We start from the raw sequence: 21,152 nt of genomic DNA, 5'->3' as shown, positions 1-21,152 counted from the left end.
TTTGCAACTTTTTTTTTCCTCCCGTCTCCCTATGCCATTGACATGCTGTGACACTGGCTTAATAAGAAAGTAAATAGATGGACAAATTTTGATTCCAGCTAATGGATTATTTCCCTGAAATGCCTTGTTGCTTAGTTTTCCCTCCCGGTTGTGTCTTTTCCAGCTTTTGATACAAGCTACTGGTGATACGTAATTCTGCCTGATCTGTTTTCTTTTGCTAAAATAAATGCACATAGTTAAAAGTACTCTGCCACAGAATACTAAATCAGCTTTTTCAGAGTTTGATTTAGTGACGCTGCTGTTTAGAAGGGATTGGTCCTATTTAAGAAAGGTAGATTTCCACCTGCTCCCTACTTGTGTGTTTAACAAAACCCATGCTCTGAAGAAAGAACTCCCCTTTACTCAGGGAAAGCCCCAGTTATCTGAAGTAATGAGAGTAGCAAAGGTCGGGACGTGCAGATTCTGAATGTCTATTCTAAAATGCCAAAGACAATCTTTGAGATAGTTTGTTATAGTTTAGGGTAAACAAGGACCTGATTGTAAAAAGAATCCAAACTTTAAACTAGAAAGATGCAATGTGTATTAAAAGCTCAGATGCTATGGGGATGAGCACCTCCTGCAAAAAAACAATAAAAAAAATCCTGCTCTATCTGTTTCAAAGAGAAAATACAGCTTCAGCTTTAACAGCGGTCACAGGGCAGTAGTGGTTCCACAGTTTCACATATACGAATCAGGCAAATAATGAGAAGGAACTTAGGTACACTCACAGCAATCGCAGTAGTGGTTTTGTAACAAAACCAACTAAAAAGCTATTAACTTATTGTGTGAATATATAACTTGTGCCCGTTTGCAAAAATTGTTTTTCCTGTCTTTAACCTTAGTTCTCCCTCAAAGCACAAATACTACAGCTGTAGGGGGCATTCTAGGTGGAAAGTAATTGCTTTGGAATTTGTCCAGGAGGATAATGGTTTTCTTTTGAGAGACTGTAGTGACTTATCATTAATAAGCTCTGCCGAGAAGGACCTGGGAGTCCTGGGGGACAACAAGTTAAGCATGAGCCAGCAGTGTGCCCCTGTGGCCAAGAAGGCCAATGGTCTCCTGGGGTGCATTAGGCAGAGTGTTGGCAGCAGGTGGAGGGAGGTGATCCTGCCCCTCTCCTCAGCCCTGGGGAGGCCTCACCTGGAGTACTGTGTCCAGTGCTGGGCTCCCCAGCACAAGAGAGACATGGCACTCCTGGAGAGAGTCCAGCGGAGGGCTACAAAGATGATGAGGGGACTGGAGCATCTCTCCTATGAAGAAAGGCTGAGAGAACTGGGCCTTTCAGTCTGGAGAAGAGAATGAGGGGGGATCTCATCAACGTGTACAAGTATCTGAAGGGGGAGTGTCAAGAGGATGAGGCCAGTCTCTTCTCTGTGGTGCCCAGCGACAGGACAAGAGGCAACGGGCAGAAACTGAACCACAGGAAGTTCCATCTAAACCTGAGAAAAAACTTCTTCACTGGGAGGGTGACTGAGCATTGGACCAGGTTGCCCAGAGAGGTAGTGGAGTCTCCTTCGCTGGAGATATTCAAAACCCGTCTGGATGTGATCCTGGGCAATGTGCTCTAGAGGACCCTGCTTGAGCAGGGAGGTTGGACTAGATGATCTCCAGAGGTCCCTTCCAACCTAAACGATTCTGTGATTCTGTAATCATGACTGGATAATATCTCAGTTCTGTCTATTCTGAAAGATATGAGTAGATTTGTAAACTTAAATGTATTCATCTCCCAGATTGTGCTCATTAGCCCTTGGTACAGGGGAACAGTGTCACCGTACTAGGACATGGCTTGTCTGTTCTCCAGGCATAGTTTGTATCAAAGAGAATTTTAGTTCATAGGTCTATGACACACAGGTGACCTAAGATATTTATCAGAATTTAGAGTAGTGGAAAGAGAGGGGGAAAAACAGCAGGAAAAAGAGGAGGAAAGAAACAGGATATATCAGCAATTCATAATACAACAAGAAAAGCCTGTATGTGGAGAATGTGGGGAGTGAAGATACTTGTCATACATTTTTATTTTTAAAATAGACACGTTTGCAGTGTTGCTTGCCGTAGTGCTCCCAACTATTTAAAGAGGTGATGGCTATAGATGTCCAATTTAAGCCTTGAGCTAAAGCACAGGCAACATGCTCTAACCATTTATAATTATGCGCCACCATCCCCGGGATCCCAATTAGGCTTAACAATAGGCCTAAGGCTCCTGCATGAGAAAATAAATGAATATGGGGGTTACAAGTGGAATCCAGGATATGCTGTGGGGTCCTTCTCCGCTCCATCATAAAGGGAAGGATGCTTAAAGTAACATGACCTACAGTGCGTGGGCCAGCTGCGGCATTGGCCGACACATATGTATATGCTGTAGTGCCACATAGAAGGAACCATCCTAAAGGTAGTAGTAAGTTGAGTAGATGCATAGGTAATAGTCATAGTGTCATTACAAATTAACTGTGTATTGGTTACATTCCGCAGAACAGAAGTAGCATTTACAAAGAGAAAGCAAATATCTGCTTTAGGTATGTTAGTTATATGAAAAGAGTAAGTTCAGGGTGTCAGCTTTTGGGAAACAATACCCAAATCATATAAATTCATGGGAGTAACAGAAATATTATAATTTTTTAGAAAAGTACAGCTCTGCAGTACTGTGAGTGGAGTTGGTGCACCCATGTAACACGTAGTTAAGACAGGACCTATTGCGTCCTTCACCTGGGGCCTGGTTTCTTGAAACTGGTTTAGTGTCCCATGAGAAGGCAGCTGAGTGGGGGTGAAGACAACAGATATCCCAATAGTGAGAAATGGAAGCATTAGCCCACCTGGCCTGCACGTGGTCTCCTGCCATTGAGCAAAAGAGGTGATAGCTCAGGTGTGATGAGAGCCCTTTTGTCCCATACTACACCACGGGTCATCATGCAACAGACATGGAGACAGACTTCCCAGAAGACAATGTGGAACCCTTGGAGGTGGATCCTTCCAAAGGTGAAGGTGAAACCCATGGAAGTTGATCCACTGCCAGCAAAGCAGGCATGCAGAAATAGCACTGTGCTTGGGGTAGTCCGCCGATACCCATGGCAAAGTTGTCCCAGGAGAGGGGGTCTCTTGTGGCCATCAACTTGGGCTCAGCAACCTGAAGTTGGTTTAGACCCCCCCCCCCCCCCCCAAGAAGATCAAGATGAGGGGGGCTGTATAAAACACATCCTGCAGGCAGGAAAGAGAGCCCAGCCAGCTGCCATGGGCCACTCAATAGAAGAGCTGTTGAGTTTCAAGTGTTTTGTGAGCCCTTCCTTCCAGCCCTGCACTGCCCGCTGGTGCTGTGGGGCACCCTTCTGCCCTGAGCCCCAAGGCAGAGGCAAGAAGCAGGTCTGGCTTCCTTGGGGCTGCTGTGCCAGGACAGCAGCAGGAGTGTGGCCAAGGTGGGGTGACCCTTGGCGGCCTGGAGGTGGCTTTTTTCAGTTGGAGGATGAGAAGACAAATGGGGGTAGCTGTCTTCAGCTACTCTCTTCAGCTACCTAATGGGTGCCACTCTAGAAGGGGTGGGACTTTCAAAGAGAGACCTGAAATGCCCTACATCCACTGTTAGGATATTCATAGGTGGGAGGGTTACTGGAGGAGGCCTTCGCAAATAGGGGAGGGAAGAGTATTTCTTTCAGGTGTGTAGAATGCACATGGCTGCCAAACGCCTGGATGAAGTGCCTGCTGGGGAGGGGGGGTGATGTTTAACCCATGGTGGTGTGGGTGACAGCCTAGTAGGTGTCCAGCGAAGGACTGGAAATCTGGGTGATGGAGGAGAGCAGAAGACAGCATGAGGAGTGCTGAAAACCCAGTCGGGTCTTAGGCCAAGGGAGGAAGGGAGTCTTTGGCCAGACACAGTCTGCTGGGGCTCTGAATGAATGCTTGTGGCTCCGGGCAGTGGAAGATGACTCTTGCAATAAAGCTGCCGGCCAGAGCTTCCCCCCTCTGTGGAAGTCCTCAGAGAGCAGGACAAGTCCTGAGCCCTGAAGAACTGGCAGCCTGAGTTTTTTGCACAGCCCTGTGACAGCATACAGAGCTTCCAGGCAACGAAGCCCATGGGTCTGTGTAGCACTGCAATGGCAGGGTGCTGCTGTAGAAGCAGGGGAGGTAGTCACTTGGGGCTACTTGTCACCCCTACCTAACAGCATTTGCCTAACACCTTTTGTGTCATGGGAGGTCTGACAGGAGCAGGTGCAAAATCCTCCTGGCTGCCAGGTTCCTTGGAGCTGGACTGTCCTTGGCCTGTGCAGTCACAGAAATACTGAACTGTCCTTCCCACCCTCAGTGCTAGTCCCCCTCATGCCCTGCTTCCCCTATCTCCCCGCAACACTTGCTTTACCCTTGTTCGAACTGCTTTCAAGGCTTCTTGCTGATTCCCTTCAGACACAAAGCTCTGCTGGCTGAAATGAAGAATCTCAAGAAGCACCAGAGCTGGAACCTTCCCACAGATTCCCAGGGAAAAACTCTTATCCTTCAAAGACTTCAAGCACAGAGAGGAGAGGGAGTGATGGGGAATCCCCTGTCGTCTTCTCTCACCAGTCCTCCTGTGCAGATGTTCCTCCATGCAGCGTGTCTAGGCTTCTCCCAGGACAAAAGAGGCACAGGACGAGTCAAGCAGCTGGCTATGGCTTCTCTGGCCATGCTCGGTGGTGCAGGTGTAAGCTGGACATTTGCCTCCGCCCCAGTCATTTGCCTTGGGCTGAGGTGTCACAGTGCTCACAGGTCAGTTCTCTGGGACAGCAAGGGATCCTTCTGTTGGAACTGAGAGTGCCTGAATTGTTTTTATCTGTTTCTCTTTTCCTTTGACTGTCAAGCAGTCTCTGGTCTTTCTCCCTCCCACTTTAGTTTTGTTGCTGTTGCCACACTTTACTACTACTACTGCTGCTGCTGCTGCTACTCCTTCTTAATAAATTCTCCTTTTACCCTTAATTCCTTTTCTCTATTACTGTTCTTTTCTCCATGTTGTTTTTTTTCTTAATCTTTCCTGCTTTCTGGATTACGTACCCTGGTAATCAGCACACGTATCTCATCAGTTATGTAGGTAGTACTGCAGCTGCGCAGCCTGCAGCAATATCCCTTGACTGACAGCATTGTCTGGTGGTCCTCGAGTGTAGTCACCATGGGATTTTCTTTCACCAAAACTCTTCTTCAAATTCCACCAGAGGAAGGAGCGGAACTGGGGATTGGGAACTGTGGCAAAAGGGCAATGCTTCCATGCTTATGGACATAACCATGGACTATGTTCATCAGTATATGCGTAACCCTAGATTTTCCATGTGCTTTTACTTCCCTTGGTGATGAGTTTGCCAAGGCAGTCACACCTTCAGTTCACACTGACAACTATGAGGTCTGCTGGGATAGGACCAGCTTCCCTGCAGATTTTGAGCCAAGTATGTGATCTCTGATTGTTTCTGTCACCATGCCTCACGTGTTAATTTTGCATAGGAGAAGCGGGAGGAAAAAGGGGCAGCTGCTATGATGTTGCTACAGTTTTTAAGAAGTGGAAGGGAACTGAAGAGTGACCAGCTGCTACCTATGAGACAAAACACTCTCTCCCCTTTGAAAGGAAAGGTATGCCTCCAAGGGAGAAGGGAAGCCAAATGAGAGCAGCACATCAGCTGGGGGGAGCCAGCAGGGCCAGCAGCACAAAGCCACCTTAATTGGACAGGGACTAGCAGTGTTCCCCAGGGTCACTGCTGGGGCTGACACTGGTGAAAGTGTGACGCAAGGGCTGGGATGTTGGGACCAAATGCACTATTTCCAAGGCTCTCGGTGGCTCCCGACTGGGGAGGGCATGTAGGACATTGCAGAGAAGGACCTGGGGATCCCGCTGGACAACAAATTGGACATAAGCTAGCAGTGTGTCCCTGTTGCAAAGAAGCCCAATGGTGTCCTGGGCTGCAGTAGGAAAAGCATTGCCAGCACGTCCAGGAAGGTGATCCTTCCCCTCCGCTCAGCACTGGGGAGGCCGCATCTGCAGTGCTGGGTCCAGTGCTGGGCTCCCCAGTACAAGAGAGACGTGGGACTCCTGGAGCCAGTCCAGCGAAGGCCATGAAGATGGTTAAGGGGCTGGAGCACCTGTCAGCACCTGTCCTATGAGGAGAGGCTGAGGGAGCTGGGATTGTTTAGGCTGCAGGAGAGAAGGCTCAGGGGGGATCTTATCAGGGTGTATAAACACCCGAAGGGAGGGAGTAAAGACAACGGAGCCAGACTCTTCTCAGGGGTGCTCAGTGAAACAGGGATGCCTTAAACACCGGCAGGTCCGTCTGAACGTAGGAAAACACTTCTGTCCCTGGGAGGGTGACTGGGCACTGGACCAGGTTGCCCAGAGAGGTTGTGGAGTCTCCATCCTGGCAGATCTTCCAAAGCCGTCTGGACATGGTGCTGGACAACCTGCTGTAGGTGACCTTGCTGGAGCAAGGGGGTTGGACGAGATGAACTCCAGAGGGGCCTTCCAACCTCAGCCATCCTGTGATTCTGTCAGCATTGCAATTTTACTGTCACTTCTGCTGGGTATTGCAGATGAGCGGGGAGTGATGCACTTCACTCATAAGAGAGAAGCAGCAATATGTTTTATTGAGGTAAAACAGTGATTTAACAAAAGTTCAATAGTAAATAAGACAGTGATTTAACAAGGACTGATAGCAAGGTTCACTCGGTTATTTACTGCGTGGAGGACGGGGTCAGACGAAAGTGTCAGGGAGTCACAAGGTTCAGAATGGACCCGCTTGCTTTCTAAACTCCTTCTCAGAGGAGTCTGGGTGCAGCTGGATCCAATCTTAGTCCCAGACTTGGTCAGCGGTTTATGTCTAAGAATTATGTGGACAATCGGTCCGAGAGGCAACTTACCAAAGTTACAAAGTTTAGCATGCTATTAGTCACTTACCGAGGATCTGTCATGGGTAAGGAATCTCCCGACCTCGAGGAGTAACCTTGAGAGGCATCCCTGCTCAAGGGGAGATTCTGCCATGCTGCCCACTTCCGTGCAGGAGAGCTCAATGGGCTCTGGGCCACCCCTAATTCATGGGGTAAGATGACTGGCTTATAGTTGTTCTTGCATACTAGATGGATTTTAGTTGATACATGCTCAGTTAGCCCCTGTCCAGGTGCTGTTTATGGAAAGGTCAGGCTGGGGGGGGAAAGGGGGGAGGAAGAGCGCATTGGTGGAGTAGTGCACCGTCATAGTGGGGCATGATTCGACTCATTCTTCTATTTCCAGGCTTTTACAAGAGAATGTTTAACATTATAGCCATGCATCCTGTACCCCCAGTTTTTCAGGAATTACATTGATAACTGTTACAGTCTGACCCAGAAGGGTGAGCACTCCAGCAGAAGGGCATGATGGTGGCAATGGAGTAATAGCTAGGGAACCGTAAACCAAACAGATTCAGGATGGCAGTACAGGAGTATTTGTTAGAATGAATGGATTTAAAATGTCACAAGTAGAGTCAACGGACAAACAACCTTTAATAACAATTCACAATAACAATGACAATTATAACAATAACCCTGAAAACTCTGATATATGTACAACTAAGTACTTACAACAAGGGTGGATAGATGTGCTGTTTAAAATAACCTGAAAGTGTGCACTTACAAGGAATAATAAGTCGTTCAAAGAAAATGAGACCCAACATATAACCAAAGACAAAATAGTAACAGGCGCCCAAAAGGCCGCATCGGGCAAACGCGCCTCTCCCCCGTACTAAGACCATATATCAATCAGGCCACGCCTATAGGCATGCCATCTCCAGGGGCTGGGACCATAAAATTACCTGGCCACACCTGTGGGTGTGCCATCTCCCAGTACTTAGACCATATGATGCTCACATGTCCACTGTAGGCGGGGCTTCTGGCCAAGGTGGTGAGGGGTGCGGATATCTTCATGGCCCTGATGTAGCGGCTCCGGTGGCGGCTCCTGCCTCGGTGTCCCAAATAAGGGGCGTGGCTGAAGTGACAGCTCCTCAATTTGAGGCTTCCCTTCAGCTGACCCGCAGCTTCTAGCGAGGCCTTGAACAAGGCTGCTTAGTGTCTTGTAGCCTTGAAAAAGGCCGCTAATCTATTTTCCTGCACGGTAGAGTGATTTTTCAGGTCCAATGTCCTCTTCACACTCTGCTGTCGTTGTGCCACACGCACCACCATCCATCCACACAACACCAGTGAAGCTGCAGCTCTTTTATAAGCAGCGAAATGGTGAACGTAGGCATACCTACAGGTACGTGGCGCATGCAGATTGGTTAATTCTTGATCTTTTTTTAAGTGTGGACCTGTCTGAGGACCGAGGTGTCTGGTCCATGGTAGTGGCAGTGTTACAACTACAATCCACATGTTACAATTCGGCCAGTCAGACTAAAAATGTTTCACCGGGGTCATGTAAGGGCCAACCTGATTGACAGGTTGCTGTAATGTTCCATGGGCAATAGAACTAAACGGCCACATTTTCCACCCCATGACTACAGACACTGTTTGGCGTGACATAATAACATTTAACAACATTTATAGATTAAAATGATAACACTGTTAATATAGAGAATGACAGGTTTGAGGGGGGCACATCATAAATGCGCTCAATCAGTTTCATGACACAATAAGGGTTATCATACTTATCATAGGTTTTTACATGCATGATAGATTTGGTCTTCCATATATCCAGACAATATTTCTGGCACCTTGGACTGATACACATTAGTAATAAAACTATAATGGTGATTAGTATCCATTGTACCAAACTTTGTAGCCACCCTGTTAGGGACCAACCCAAAGACTGAAACAATTTACCTAACCCCTGGTCTGTCATAGATTCTTGTAACTGATGGGTATCTCTGGCAATATCTTTCATTTTATCTAATTGGAGTGTTATGTCTTCAGTGACATTTGGGATGTGTATGCAGCGCTCGTTAGTAGAGTCAAATCTCCGCTTGAGACGAGTGGCAAAACTTGATTTCCTCCATCCTTCTAAATCGTCTCGTTTGACACAGCTCCAATGTTTAGGTGTCAGTGGAACTTCTTTCCACCTGGGGCATAAAGTAGGGAACCCCAAGGTGCATTGAAGTCCAGTTATTTGGGCTGGAAGTCGAGTATATAAATTGCCATTAGTACATGCCCATAACATGTTGATCGGGAATCAATGGAATAGGATGTACAATTGTTATCTAATGTATTTTCTGGTTGGCACCCTATGATATCAGCACTTGATACTATCGGTTCATTACTGCAGGAGCAGCTTATTTGGAGATCCCATGAAACCAATTTAAATATATTTATCCAAGGGACTTCCCGATAAGTACAGTTACATACAGTGTGGCAACTCCATAGAGCAGAAGGATTTATTACAGCTGATATGCTGATGCACCATGAGGCATCTATTCAATAGGTATACCGCAAGGAGTGATCCTCTCCGCTCCAGGTAACCGTTTTTGGTTGTCCCCATGGCAGTGTGGAACATCTCACATCAACAGTTTTGATTATTCCTCCTATATCACTTTTCCAGGTAGTGTTGCATTTGCTGGTCCATACAGTAGACCAGGTTAGGTTTTTAGGATATTCAGTTATTGTATAAACTCCTGGTTGTGATATATTTTTGACCGGATTGTGTTCCCAAAGCTCAATAATATAGGTTCCACTGGATTCTTTCCAATGGATTCTTCACATCGATTGGGATAATGCTGACTGGAACTTCCTGCTGAACTAGGGATAGGAAGGCACACCGTAACCTGGGTAACATTAACCATATTGGCAAATTCTCTGATTAGCTCTAATATTACATTATTGTCCACATGTTGAACAGTTTCATTAATAGAACAAACAACAAGTATGTTAATCGAACCTATAACAATTAATAGGGACAGTAACATTTTGTACCAACTTTAAACAAAATTATAGTGACAGGGAATAAAGGAGTATAACTGAGGTAAGTCAAATCCACCTGGAAATAGAGGTAACTGTCATGTTTGTTTGCTAGGACTTACTCATTATCCACCTAGTGCTTATCCGATGGGGTTTTTCATTGTAATCAGTGGCATCCCAGGCATAACGCCCTTGAGGCTTTGTTAGAATTAAGGGGACAATCCCAATGCGGGGTAATTTTACCTTTACAGTCTATCCCACCTGGAAAGAAGGAGGTGACTTATTTTGGGCAACTGAAGAGGAATTTGGGTGTGCAGGAGGGGATGGCTTATCTGAATAAAATGCTAAGCAAATAGGTTTAGTCGATTCAGATGTTCCTTTCTGAAAAATATTACAGTAGGTCCCATGCTCCACAAAACTCCACTCGGCATGCAGTGTGTCAGTAGCATTTAAGGGGGCCAGGTTTTGATACAACACTAATTCATCCCTAAGTGTTTGCAAGGTGGTAGTATATCTATCATCCCAATCACAGAGTTTATTCTTTTAAAGCAAGTTGTACAATGGCCTGGCTATGATAGAAAATCCCAGCACATGCTTGCACCAATAGCCGAAAGTACCTAATATTTGGCAAAGTTCTTTCTTGTCCCTAGGCATTTGTCCATGCTCAGTTTTCTTTAAGGCATCATCTGGAATAGCAGTTGCCCCACTTACCCATTTTGCTCCCAGGAAATAAACTTCTTGCGCTGGTCCTTGGCACTTATGAGAAGGAACATCCAATTTGTGTTTTACAAGTAAATCACAAACTTCATTCATAATCCTTTGGACTTGTGCTTCTCTATTCCCTCCTATTAATATGTCATCTATATATTGATATATCATTAGGTCTGGTGGTAAAGAGATTGTGGATAGAAGTTTCGCTAAGGTGTTACGAGCTATTGTGGGGGAGTGCTTGTAGCCTTGCAGCAGCCTGTTAAAAGTGTATTGTACTCCCTCCCACATGAAAGCGAACTGCGCTTTATCTTTTTCCAGTAGGGGTACCATGAAGAACATATTTTTGATATATAAGGTTGCCATCCACTTACATGAATGGGCTCGTATTCTGGTAACAACCTCAGAAATGTTCGGAACTGTGGCAGTTAATGGTTCAATGTCTCGGTTCAATTGTCTATAACCAATGGTTAACCCACAATTACCATCTGATTTCCTAACGGGCCAGACAGGGGAATTATACGCCGAATGAGTGCATGTTATGATATTCTCTTATTCAAGGTTTGTTTTTATATTTGCATTTCCCTCTATGGCCTGCAGTTGGTAAAGGATATTTGGGTACATTAGTTATTTTAGATTCAGGCAATTCAAGGGCAGATTCTAACAGCCAAACCATTATGATATCAGATTTTTCAAACCCTCCAAAATTCCATACTTCACCATTTGTCCATTTGTGTCCCTTTAGAACATCAACTCCAAATGTATTTCCTGTATTTTTCCCCAGCACGACTTCCGCCATGATGGCTCGTTTTTCCCCGGGTAGCCACAATGATAAGCAACCAACAGGACATGTGGTAACAACCCCAGTCGCCATTTTGATGTTAATATGCTTTCACAGAGGTTTAACCTCCAAAGCAGCAGCTTGATTTTTATCAACAATGCTTATGTGGGCACCTGTGTCCATTAGGAAATTTATTCCTTGTTTATATGGCCCCACCAGGATTACTATGCAAGGTTCTGGGGAGTTAATTAATTGTACTTTGTCTACTATTCTAATAGAGGGCTTCTGATTACAGTTAATTAGTTGCTGGACTTTAGGTGGAGGCAACACCGTAGGCAGAGTTGACATTGTCTCAGAGGGTTGATTCTCACTGGCTGCGCCCATAGATGAGGCTGGATTCCAGTTTTCTATACATCTCATCAAAGATTGTGTTTGATCAGTGGGCAATCTATGCAATACATCCTTTGGTATGCCCATAGACACTGCTTGTTTCCACAGGCTGTTGCGCACTGCAGTGTAATGACACTGTCCCGCTTCTGGGTTCCTTTGTGAAAAATCTGTCAGAAGTTCACAAGGGCCATAAGATGGAATGACATTCCTTATTCGTTTACCCCCATTATTTGTCTCACTCAGTGTAATTACAACTGGCCATCCCATCTCCCCACCATGAGCTGCAATGTTGTGCAATATACTTGCTCACGTCGGAATTGGTAAAAGTGGACCAGTCAGATTTTGAAGGTTAGCATTCATGTCTCTTATAGTCTGTGTATGGAGGCTGTCCACATATATTTTAGTACCTTCGGGCAGCTCCTTAATCAATGGTTTTAAATGGGTCGGGTCCACAGGTGCCGTGAGTGGAACATTATGGGTACCTTTATCGTATATTGCCTGTACGCAGGCTGCTTTTTGTATTGCTTCCACGAGGTCAGAAAATCAACACACACTTATTAGGGTTGGCTCTCAGCATTCCTTTACATTTATAGTACTGGCCCAGTAGGCCACCCTGGCCATGAGTGATTGGTTTGCCATCAACCCTTCGGTTAAGATTACAGCAGGACCCCAGAAACCTAAAGTTTTTTCATCACTTAAACTAACTCTGTCTCCCCCATTCAAGGAAACACACCACAAATATTCACATACACTCTCCCCAGGTCAACACATAAATCCTTTTTGTATGTCTCTTAATTCAGTGCCGGTGTATGGAGTAATACGCACCATAGTACGAGGGTTACTACCATGGGATCCCGATAAGATTTCAGCTTTAATAATGAGATTCACCACGAGTGCGGTAAACAAGGCAGGTGAATTCTCCATTGAAGGGCCTGTTGGGTTCTCATCACTTCCATCACTGTCAGGTGGGTCTCCCCATATATTTCCATCCCAGTCAACAAGATCCTTTGTGGCGATCAACTTTCTTAGTTGTAGCATGGTAGGAGGGTGGGGTGCCTACCTAAGCATGGTCTCAAAGCAGCACTCTAAAACGTGAACATGTTGTTGTTCAGCAGTTAAAATATTTTGGAGGTGTTGCACTTCATATGCATGTAGTTGGTGGGCATGTAATAATACTTTTCTTTTCTCTTGCTTCTCCATTAACTCCCACTGTAGTTTCCCCAGTGACCTTGGCAACCCTCTGCCAGACTCCTGCTGTCACCCCCGCACAGAAGCCCCAAGGAAGCTGGGCCCTCTCCTCGCCTCTCCCTCAGGGCTCAGGGCAAAAGAGAGGCCACCTCTTCACACCCCAGGGCCAGGGGGCAGTGCAGGGCAGGAAAGAAGGGCTCACACAACACTTGAAACTCAGGAATTATTTTATTGGCTGCCCCATGGCAGCTGCCTGGGTTCTGGACAGGCCCCCTCATCGCACTCTTTTGGCAGGGGGCTGGTGGCTGGGCCCAGCTCGATGGACGTGTGGCGCCCTCGCTCTCCTGGGATGACTCTACCCCTTTGGTTGTCCACGGGCCATCCCAGGCACAGGGGCGTTTCGGCAGGCCATCTTTGCCAGCGGCTGATCCACTTCCATGGGCTCCACTTGACTGCACACTGGCAGGTCGACCTCCATGGGTTCCAGCTCGTCCTGCGGAGGGTCCACCTCCACTGGCTTGACTTCCTCCTCCTTTTGGGATGGCCTCACGGAATCCTTGATGACCCATCTCTTGTCCCCCAATTCCCTTTTTCTTATGAGCATTCTCTTAGTGCCCAGGTGGGCCGTCCGATTCATGTCGTCAGCCCACCTCTGCAGTGCAGAGGGCACCAGCAGGCCGCCCAGTGGCTCTCATGCACCACTGGGGCTGCTGGGACAGGGCCTCTGAGGAGGCCTGCCCTGGAAAGAGTCAGAGAGCCCCCCCCCCATAGCCAGGCTGGCTACGGGGGAGATGCTCCTTTAGGGGCTTCGGGATCACGCAAGGAACCTGCAGATGCTCTCTAAGCACCACCCGGAGGGTAGCAAGCAGCTCTCAGAGGTTTTGTTGCACCCTGCCGCTCCAAGTGTCCCTGGTGCTCCAGGAGCCAGAACCTCAGTGAGTTCTGGGCCACAGCCAGCACTCCCACTTTTATAGGGGCAACTGGCAGTGAGGTGGCTTGTGACTTCAGTACGCCACTGTGATGTCAGGCCAACTGGACTGCCAAATAGGGGTGTCCAATACCCACTCCCCTTCACAAGCAGAACCATATCTGGCTTTCAGGAAATGGATACCCCCAATGTCTAATGCTGGAGTTGGCTGTCCGATTTTCTGTACTCAATGCCTTTTCTTTCTTATTTGTTTAAATTAAACAGATTACAAATTTCTTCATCTGTGAATTGCTAACAAAAGACGTACATCTTCCTCCCCAACATCTTCAAAACAGCCACATCCCCCTTGAAAATACACATTCTAAAAGGTAGCCTTAGATGAGCTGAAAATATGTAGCATTGCATGTGGCACATCGGATGGCTGTCTCCAATATTAGACGCTGGGGATATCAGCTTAATTTCTGAGAAATGGGTACAGTGTACGTGACTCTAATGTTAAGCGTTATTTTCTAAAAGAGTGTGGTTGCAAGTTAAGCCCTCACTGCCGCGCACTGGTCATGCTATGTCTCTGCTGACGGTCACTACAGTGTCGCAAGGCTGGCAAGAGCGAGTGTGTGCCAGATTCTCACCCGCTGCAGTTTGTTGCCCCACATTCAGTCAAGCCACTATTGCAGTGGCCTGAAGTGAACACCCTGGGCAGTAAAGTGGAGAACATGAAAAGTCGGTGCCCATTCGCTTGTGCTCCTTTGGCTGGGAAAATAATTCTTTTGCTCTTCTTCAGTGGCATTAAGCAGAAGGCAAAAACTTGAACACTTTTCCACGTGCCAGAGAGAAAAAGAACACGTATATTCTGAGTAGCTCTCATGACAACTAACACCTTTAAGATAGTTGTACTTTGTGAGACTGCCGTTTCCTTGTCTAGATTTACACCTCCTTTTGACTGACCGCTTCCCCTGATGTTCCCTAGTCCGTTCTTCAAGCAAAACAGTGACCAGATAGCCAATGCTCACAGCGCTGCCAACTCCACCATCAAGATCAAGACAGTTGATTTCAACAGTCTTTGTAGCTGTAGCACAGTCAAATGCACAGAGGTAAAAGTGATGGCACTGCAAATCTTCTGAAAGGAAGCCTTCTCTTCGGAACACTGAACAAGCCCAGGTCCCTCCACCTCCCCTTCTATGCCATGTGCTGCAGCACCTGATCACCTCTGTGGCCCTAAGCTGCACTCCTCCAGTCTTTCAGTCTTTTTTTTTTTTTTTTGGAAGGGGGTGAGGGGAGCCAAAACCCAACACAGCAAGGCTGTTCCACAGCAGAGGAACTCTCCCAAGTGCCAAACAGGGAGGCAGATATTTTTACAGCTTGAACAAATTAGCCCAATCCTGAAAAGAACTCCTAATGAAGTCTAGAATGGAAGGAACTCCCTGCTGAAATCCTACCCCTCTTCCTGCTGGAATTGAAGCCCTTTGCTTCTCCAGAGGAGCAACTCTTTCAATGGCTCCTTCGATCAATCCGGTGTTACTATTTGTGAACCTCTGAACAGGGTCTTGCTCCATTTTCAACCACCTGTTAGTAGCTGAAGAGAGTGGCTGGAAAACAGCTACCCCCTTTCACCTTCTCATCCTCCAACTGAAAAAAAGCCACCTCCAGGCCCCCAAGAATCACCCCCCTTGGCAATCCTCTGCCACACTCCTCCTATCTCCTCTGCACAGCAGCCCCAAGGAAGCCAGGCTCACTCCTCGCCTCTGCCTCGGGGCTCACGGCAGAAGAAAAGGCACCTCTTCACGTCCCAGGGGCAGTGCGAGGCAGGAAAGCAGAGCTCACACAACACTTGGAAACTCAACTACTCTTGTAGTGGTTGGCCACTGGCCACGGTGGCTGGCTGGGCTCTCTTTCCCGCCTGCAGGATGTCTTTATTATACAGCCCCCCTCACCTGGATCTGCTGGCAGGGGGCTGGTGGCTGGGCCCAACTCAATGGCTATGAGAAGCCCTGGCTCTCCTGGGAGTACTCTGCCCTCTTGGCTGTCAGTGGGCCATCCCAGGCACAGTGGGGTTCTTGCAGACCATCTTTGCTGGTGTTGGTTTGAGTTCCATGGTCTCAACCTCGTCATATGTCAGTGGATCTACCTCCATTGGATGGGGCTCATTGTTCAGAGGGTCCACCCTCTGAACAGAAGGCACCTGCAGCCAGCAGGGCAGTGGTAGAAGAGGGATTTTCAGTTTCTGTGTGATGTACCTGTGTATAGAATAAATAGTGCGCCTACTACATGTATGTGGCCCTATGATCCCCAAGGTGCTGTCTCTGAAACAGACTTTGGGACATTTCCAGATCATTTGGATTTTCACAAAGACAAAGCGGAGGCATCCAGGCAGATGCGCTATCAGGCAGGAGGAAGGAGAGAGGAAGCCCTCAAGCGTAACTGGGCGAAACCTCCTGAAACCCTCTCTTTTACCTGAAAAACCCCCTCTTCTCATGCTCAGCCACGCCCAAGTACCTAAAAGGGGCTGCGGCACCTCTTGGAGGCGACCTGACCAGCCGGGCCCCTCGGCACGGAGAAGGCGCTGGGGCCGCCAGCCGTCGTCCCCTCACAGACCACAGTGTTCACACTCTAGTTAGCCCCCAGTGCGGCCATTTTGCAGTGATTAAAGCCTTCTCATGTTTGTGTAAAGGTGGCGCCTCGGCACGGCCATTAAACGGCGCCGGGCGCTCGCGCCAGCCCGTCCCCCCGCTGGGCCAAGCCCCGCGGTGTGGCTGTGCGGGGAGGCGGCAGCGCCGTGCCCCGGCCTGCCCTCGGCCTCCAAATTCCTAACAGCAGCATGGAGGGCAAGCTAAGCGGCCGCTGGGTTTACTCACTAATAGCAGCAGTTTAAAAGTCATTCCTGCCGATCTCAATACTGGGTGCTGTGCTCCCTGTGTAGTCTGAATGCTGTGTGTCTTAGAAACTATGAGCTATGGCCTGTGAGAGCTGCCTGGGAGTTAATGTTAAACATTTTCTTGTAAAAGCCTAGAAATAGAAGAATTAAAACCTCTCTGGGCAACCTGGTCCAGTGCCCAGGCACCCTCCCAGGAACAGAAGTGTTTTCCTACGTTCAGACGGACCTGCCGGTGTTCCAGTTTGTGCCCAGTGCCTCTTGCCCTGTCACTGAGCACCCCTGAGAAGAGTCTGGCTCCGTTGTCTTTACTCCCTCCCTTCGGGTGTTTATACACCCTGATAAGATCCCCCCTGAGCCTTCTCTCCTGCAGCCTAAACAATCCCAGCTCTCTCAGCCTCTCCTCATAGGACAGGTGCTGACAGGTGCTCCAGCCCCTTAACCATCTTCATGGCCTTCGCTGGACTGGCTCCAGGAGTCCCACGTCTCTCTTGTACTGGGGAGCCCAGCACTGCAGATGCGGCCTCCCCAGTGCTGAGCAGAGGGGAAGGATCACCTTCCTGGACGTGCTGGCAATGCTTTTCCTACTGCAGCCCAGGACACCATTGGGCTTCTTTGCAACAGGGACACACTGCTAGTTTATGTCCAATTAGTTGTCCAGCGGGATCCCCAGGTCCTTCTCTGCACAGCTGCTTTCTAGCTCGTCAGCCCCCAGCCTATGCTGGTGCATGAGGTTAGCCACAAGAAATGCTATACTGCTGAAATGGCTCACCAATCAGCAAGTACTCACAGAGAAGTTCTCTTTGGCCCCTATGGTTGCCTTGGCATGCCTATTCCATGCCACACCAACTTCTATGCGCTTCTTCCCTCCATACCTGACACCATGCCTACTAGCAGGTTTGCGTAGGAAATGCTATACAGGCGAAACAGCTCAACCACCAAAAGGTGCTTGCAGAGAAGCTACCTGGGCCCCTACTGTTGAGTAACAACTGCCCCCCTGTACTTTCTCACGTTTCCCAAACTGTCACCTTACCTACTAACAGATTCACACAGAAATCACCATGCTGATTAAATGGCTCAACCACCAAGAAAAGCTGGCAGAGAAGTTCTCCTGGACACTTATTCTAGCCTTGGTATGTGTATTCCAGTTCCATAACAACTGCCCCTCTGTGCTTCCTCCCATTTCCCATACTGACACTATGCTAGGGGAAGTTAGCCACAAGATAGGCTATATGGATGAAACTACTCACCAATCAACAAGCGCTTGCAGACGAATTCTCTTGGGCTACTACTGTTTCCATGAAGGTCCCTGAAGCAAATTGTAATGTAGCGTTGCAGTACCCTCCTGCCTAGCTGGCGTGTCTACTCCTGACATAGATGCCCAGGTCTCTTTGCTGGGAGAGTTGAGGGCCTGAGCTGTGGATTCACACAAGATTCGTGTGCTAACTGCTTGCCACAGGTGGTGAGGAGGAAATGATAAGTTAGGAGGAGGCAAGATCTAGGAACCCACTCTTGGATGCAGACATCCAGCTCAGGGCTATTTTATTCGAAGCAGCAGAAATGCTGCCCATCCCTGTCTCATCTGCTGGGTTCACATCCTCGTGCAGTTGTTGCAGAGCTGGGGCTTGAACCTGTTTGCTGCCTGCCTGAAGAGTGGCCTGGCCATCAGGCAGTTCAGTGAAGAGTGGGCAAAGGGAGACACAGTAAATCTTCTCTGTTGAAGAGCAGAACCGGGTAACCCCAGGTCTCCTCTGTGTGCGCAGGGTGCAGAGTTCTTCTCGTTCCTGCTCTGTGCCTCCATTGAGGACATCTAGACTATGCAAAGCGGAGCGGTGTCCCCATGAGAGTCTATGGCAGCCCAGAGGTCTTGTGCTCAGTGCCTTCTACGGGGAAGAAGTAGTAGCAATTATCACTGCTCAAAACCGAGCACAGAAGGGTTTTGAAAACTAGAATCTCAGAGCCTCTTCTGTTCCTTTAGATACATGAGTTGAATGCCATCAGGATTATCAGGATCATCTTTGCTATCAAGCTGACATGTCAGAGTGCACTGACATGTTTTCTTAAAATACAGGCCAGACTGATCATGAGGTTGAACGTGCTGACAGCAGTTCCATTGAAGATATTGATTATAGGATGCATTTCAAGCTTTCAACAGCTAGTGATTACTACTTTGTACATTCCACGCAGTACAGTAAAATGGATTTGGCCTCTGTTATATTCTTTTCTTTCCCCCACTCTGTGCAAATTTTTAGTTTACTGAAAAATACCTATTGCTATACAAATTGGCCATAGATTCTTAATACATTAATGCAAAGAACAGGTGAGAAGGTCTGCCCCTTGGAGAGGCCAGGACACAAACTGGAGTGATTCTGTACCCTGATCCCTACAACTGAAGCATCACCACCCAAAGCTGTAGTCACTTTAAGGGCCGATGCCCAAATTACCTTTGCAGTAATGGATTTGGAGCGGGAAAAATGTGTGTTTTGTGGGGAAGCAGGGTGGAAAAAATGATTGAGGCTTATTAGATCAAAGCGATTTAAAAAACTGTATCTAGAAGCTTTGAGTATTCTGTTTTGCATCTCTAATCATTAATAAACTAGACATGTACACAGGAGATCCTACCTCTGCTAGAGCTTCACTTGCAACAAATAGCTTGTGTATATGATATGTTGATGCAGTGCAGAGAGATAGGAAGAGCAGCTGGGAACAAATCTTAGAGAGGCTAGCGTCTTTGTAACTGCAATTGTTTTGGGCAAATGTGGGGCTGGTGTAGATGCTGAAAAAGGACAGCAGAGTACTTGTAACCATTTTCTTGTGGACTGAGCTGCTTTAACCCGAGATGGCTTAGCCCAAGGTCTCCATGTAGTGAAGATGCAATCTCTTTCTCTTGGGGGCCTGGCAGCACTTCCTTTCTTCATGACCTTCTCTTTGCATTTGGTTTGGATTGGTTGGCTTGACCTAGACATGCTTCTTAGGATAGCCTTTCTCTTGAGATTTGGTCTCAACAGGAGCTAGATGATGTTTCTGAGCATGATAAAATCTCTCTGCAGAACTCAGGTGTTTTAGAGTCCTTCTTGCCAACATGTATTCCGTGAATCTCATATCCCCACACACTTCCTAATTCCCTCTCTAATTTCTACACCCCCTATCCAGAGTTGTTTGTTTTTTTCTCCAGTCACTTATTTTCCTAAATAATCTGATAATATTTTTAATATCCCAGTAACGTTGTAGGGTTACATCAAGACTTTTCTTTTATGGAACACGAACAGGGCTTTTTGCAAAGTCGAAGGGATTTGGCTCTGTTTACTTAAATCCAGACTGAAAAGTTGTTTTACTCTTTCCGCCTGTAGGTTGTGTTGTTTTGTGAAACAGTAAAAATTGATGCTGTCTTTTATGAGTAGGGCAAGGAGTGGACTTCTGGAGACTTGTTTATTATAAAGTCAGTTGGCAGCATATATGTAAGTATGCGAAGGAAAATGAATTGTGTATGTGGTTGGAGGAGTTCACTGCTCCTCTTGAAAGGCTTTGTCCCCAGCCAGGAGCCCCTGCATGCAGTTGGAGTGGGCCTTGTGGTTTTAAGTGTTTTTTTTCTTTTTCAAGTTAATAGCATCCTGACTCAGAAAGACTTTACATGGAATAAAGCATACGCTAAAGTCACAGGTGTCAGCTCTCATCAAAGCTCTGTATCTTGAACCTTCTCAGGACAATTAAAGAATTCAGTCCTGAATAGACACATCCTAGCAGAGAAAGAAGAAGTTTGAAATTTGCCTTATTATCATCATGGGACTAGGGAATCGCTGGGTCATCTCCCCACTGCCCCGCAGCTCCCCAGAACGGGTGAACACTTCAGGCAGAATTTCTTCTCTCTGGCAAATGCTTGGCACTATCAGTTTCAAGCCCAGTCCTTGCAGCTCAGAGAGATCTCACAAAGCCTCCAAGTTTTTGTAAACCTCATATACATCAAGTTTTTATGACAGATAGACCTATTCATTATACCCATGTGCAACAATGGGAATAAAGAACATCATTTATTATCAGCCCTGTGTGGTTGCAGACTGTGATAAACATCTTGGGCCTGGGCACGGTCTTGCTGTGTAACCTCTCTCATCCACAGCTGCGATTTGCTGAATGAATTGCCTCCTGAGACAGTGTGTGATTTCTGTAGCTGTTTGTATTATTCAGATCTTTGAATACTCCTAATTTTAAGAATACTCTTTGTCATTTTTCTACTGTCTATGCTGTCTAGCTTATATTTTTTATTAATTTATTCAAATTCTTTTTATACGTTCAGTTGTCACTGATGAATAAAACTAAATAATGCTAAAGATAGTTTTCTGGTTTAGTTCTTCCTAAGTTGAAATAATATCTTTCTTGTTTTGCTCCTTAAAACTTCAGTT

The sequence above is a fragment of the Struthio camelus genome, chromosome 2 (genome assembly GCF_040807025.1).
Source record: "Struthio camelus isolate bStrCam1 chromosome 2, bStrCam1.hap1, whole genome shotgun sequence".
Taxonomy (NCBI): domain Eukaryota; kingdom Metazoa; phylum Chordata; class Aves; order Struthioniformes; family Struthionidae; genus Struthio; species Struthio camelus.
The sequence above is the reverse complement of the archived record's forward strand: the minus strand, read 5'-3'. Positions refer to the sequence as shown.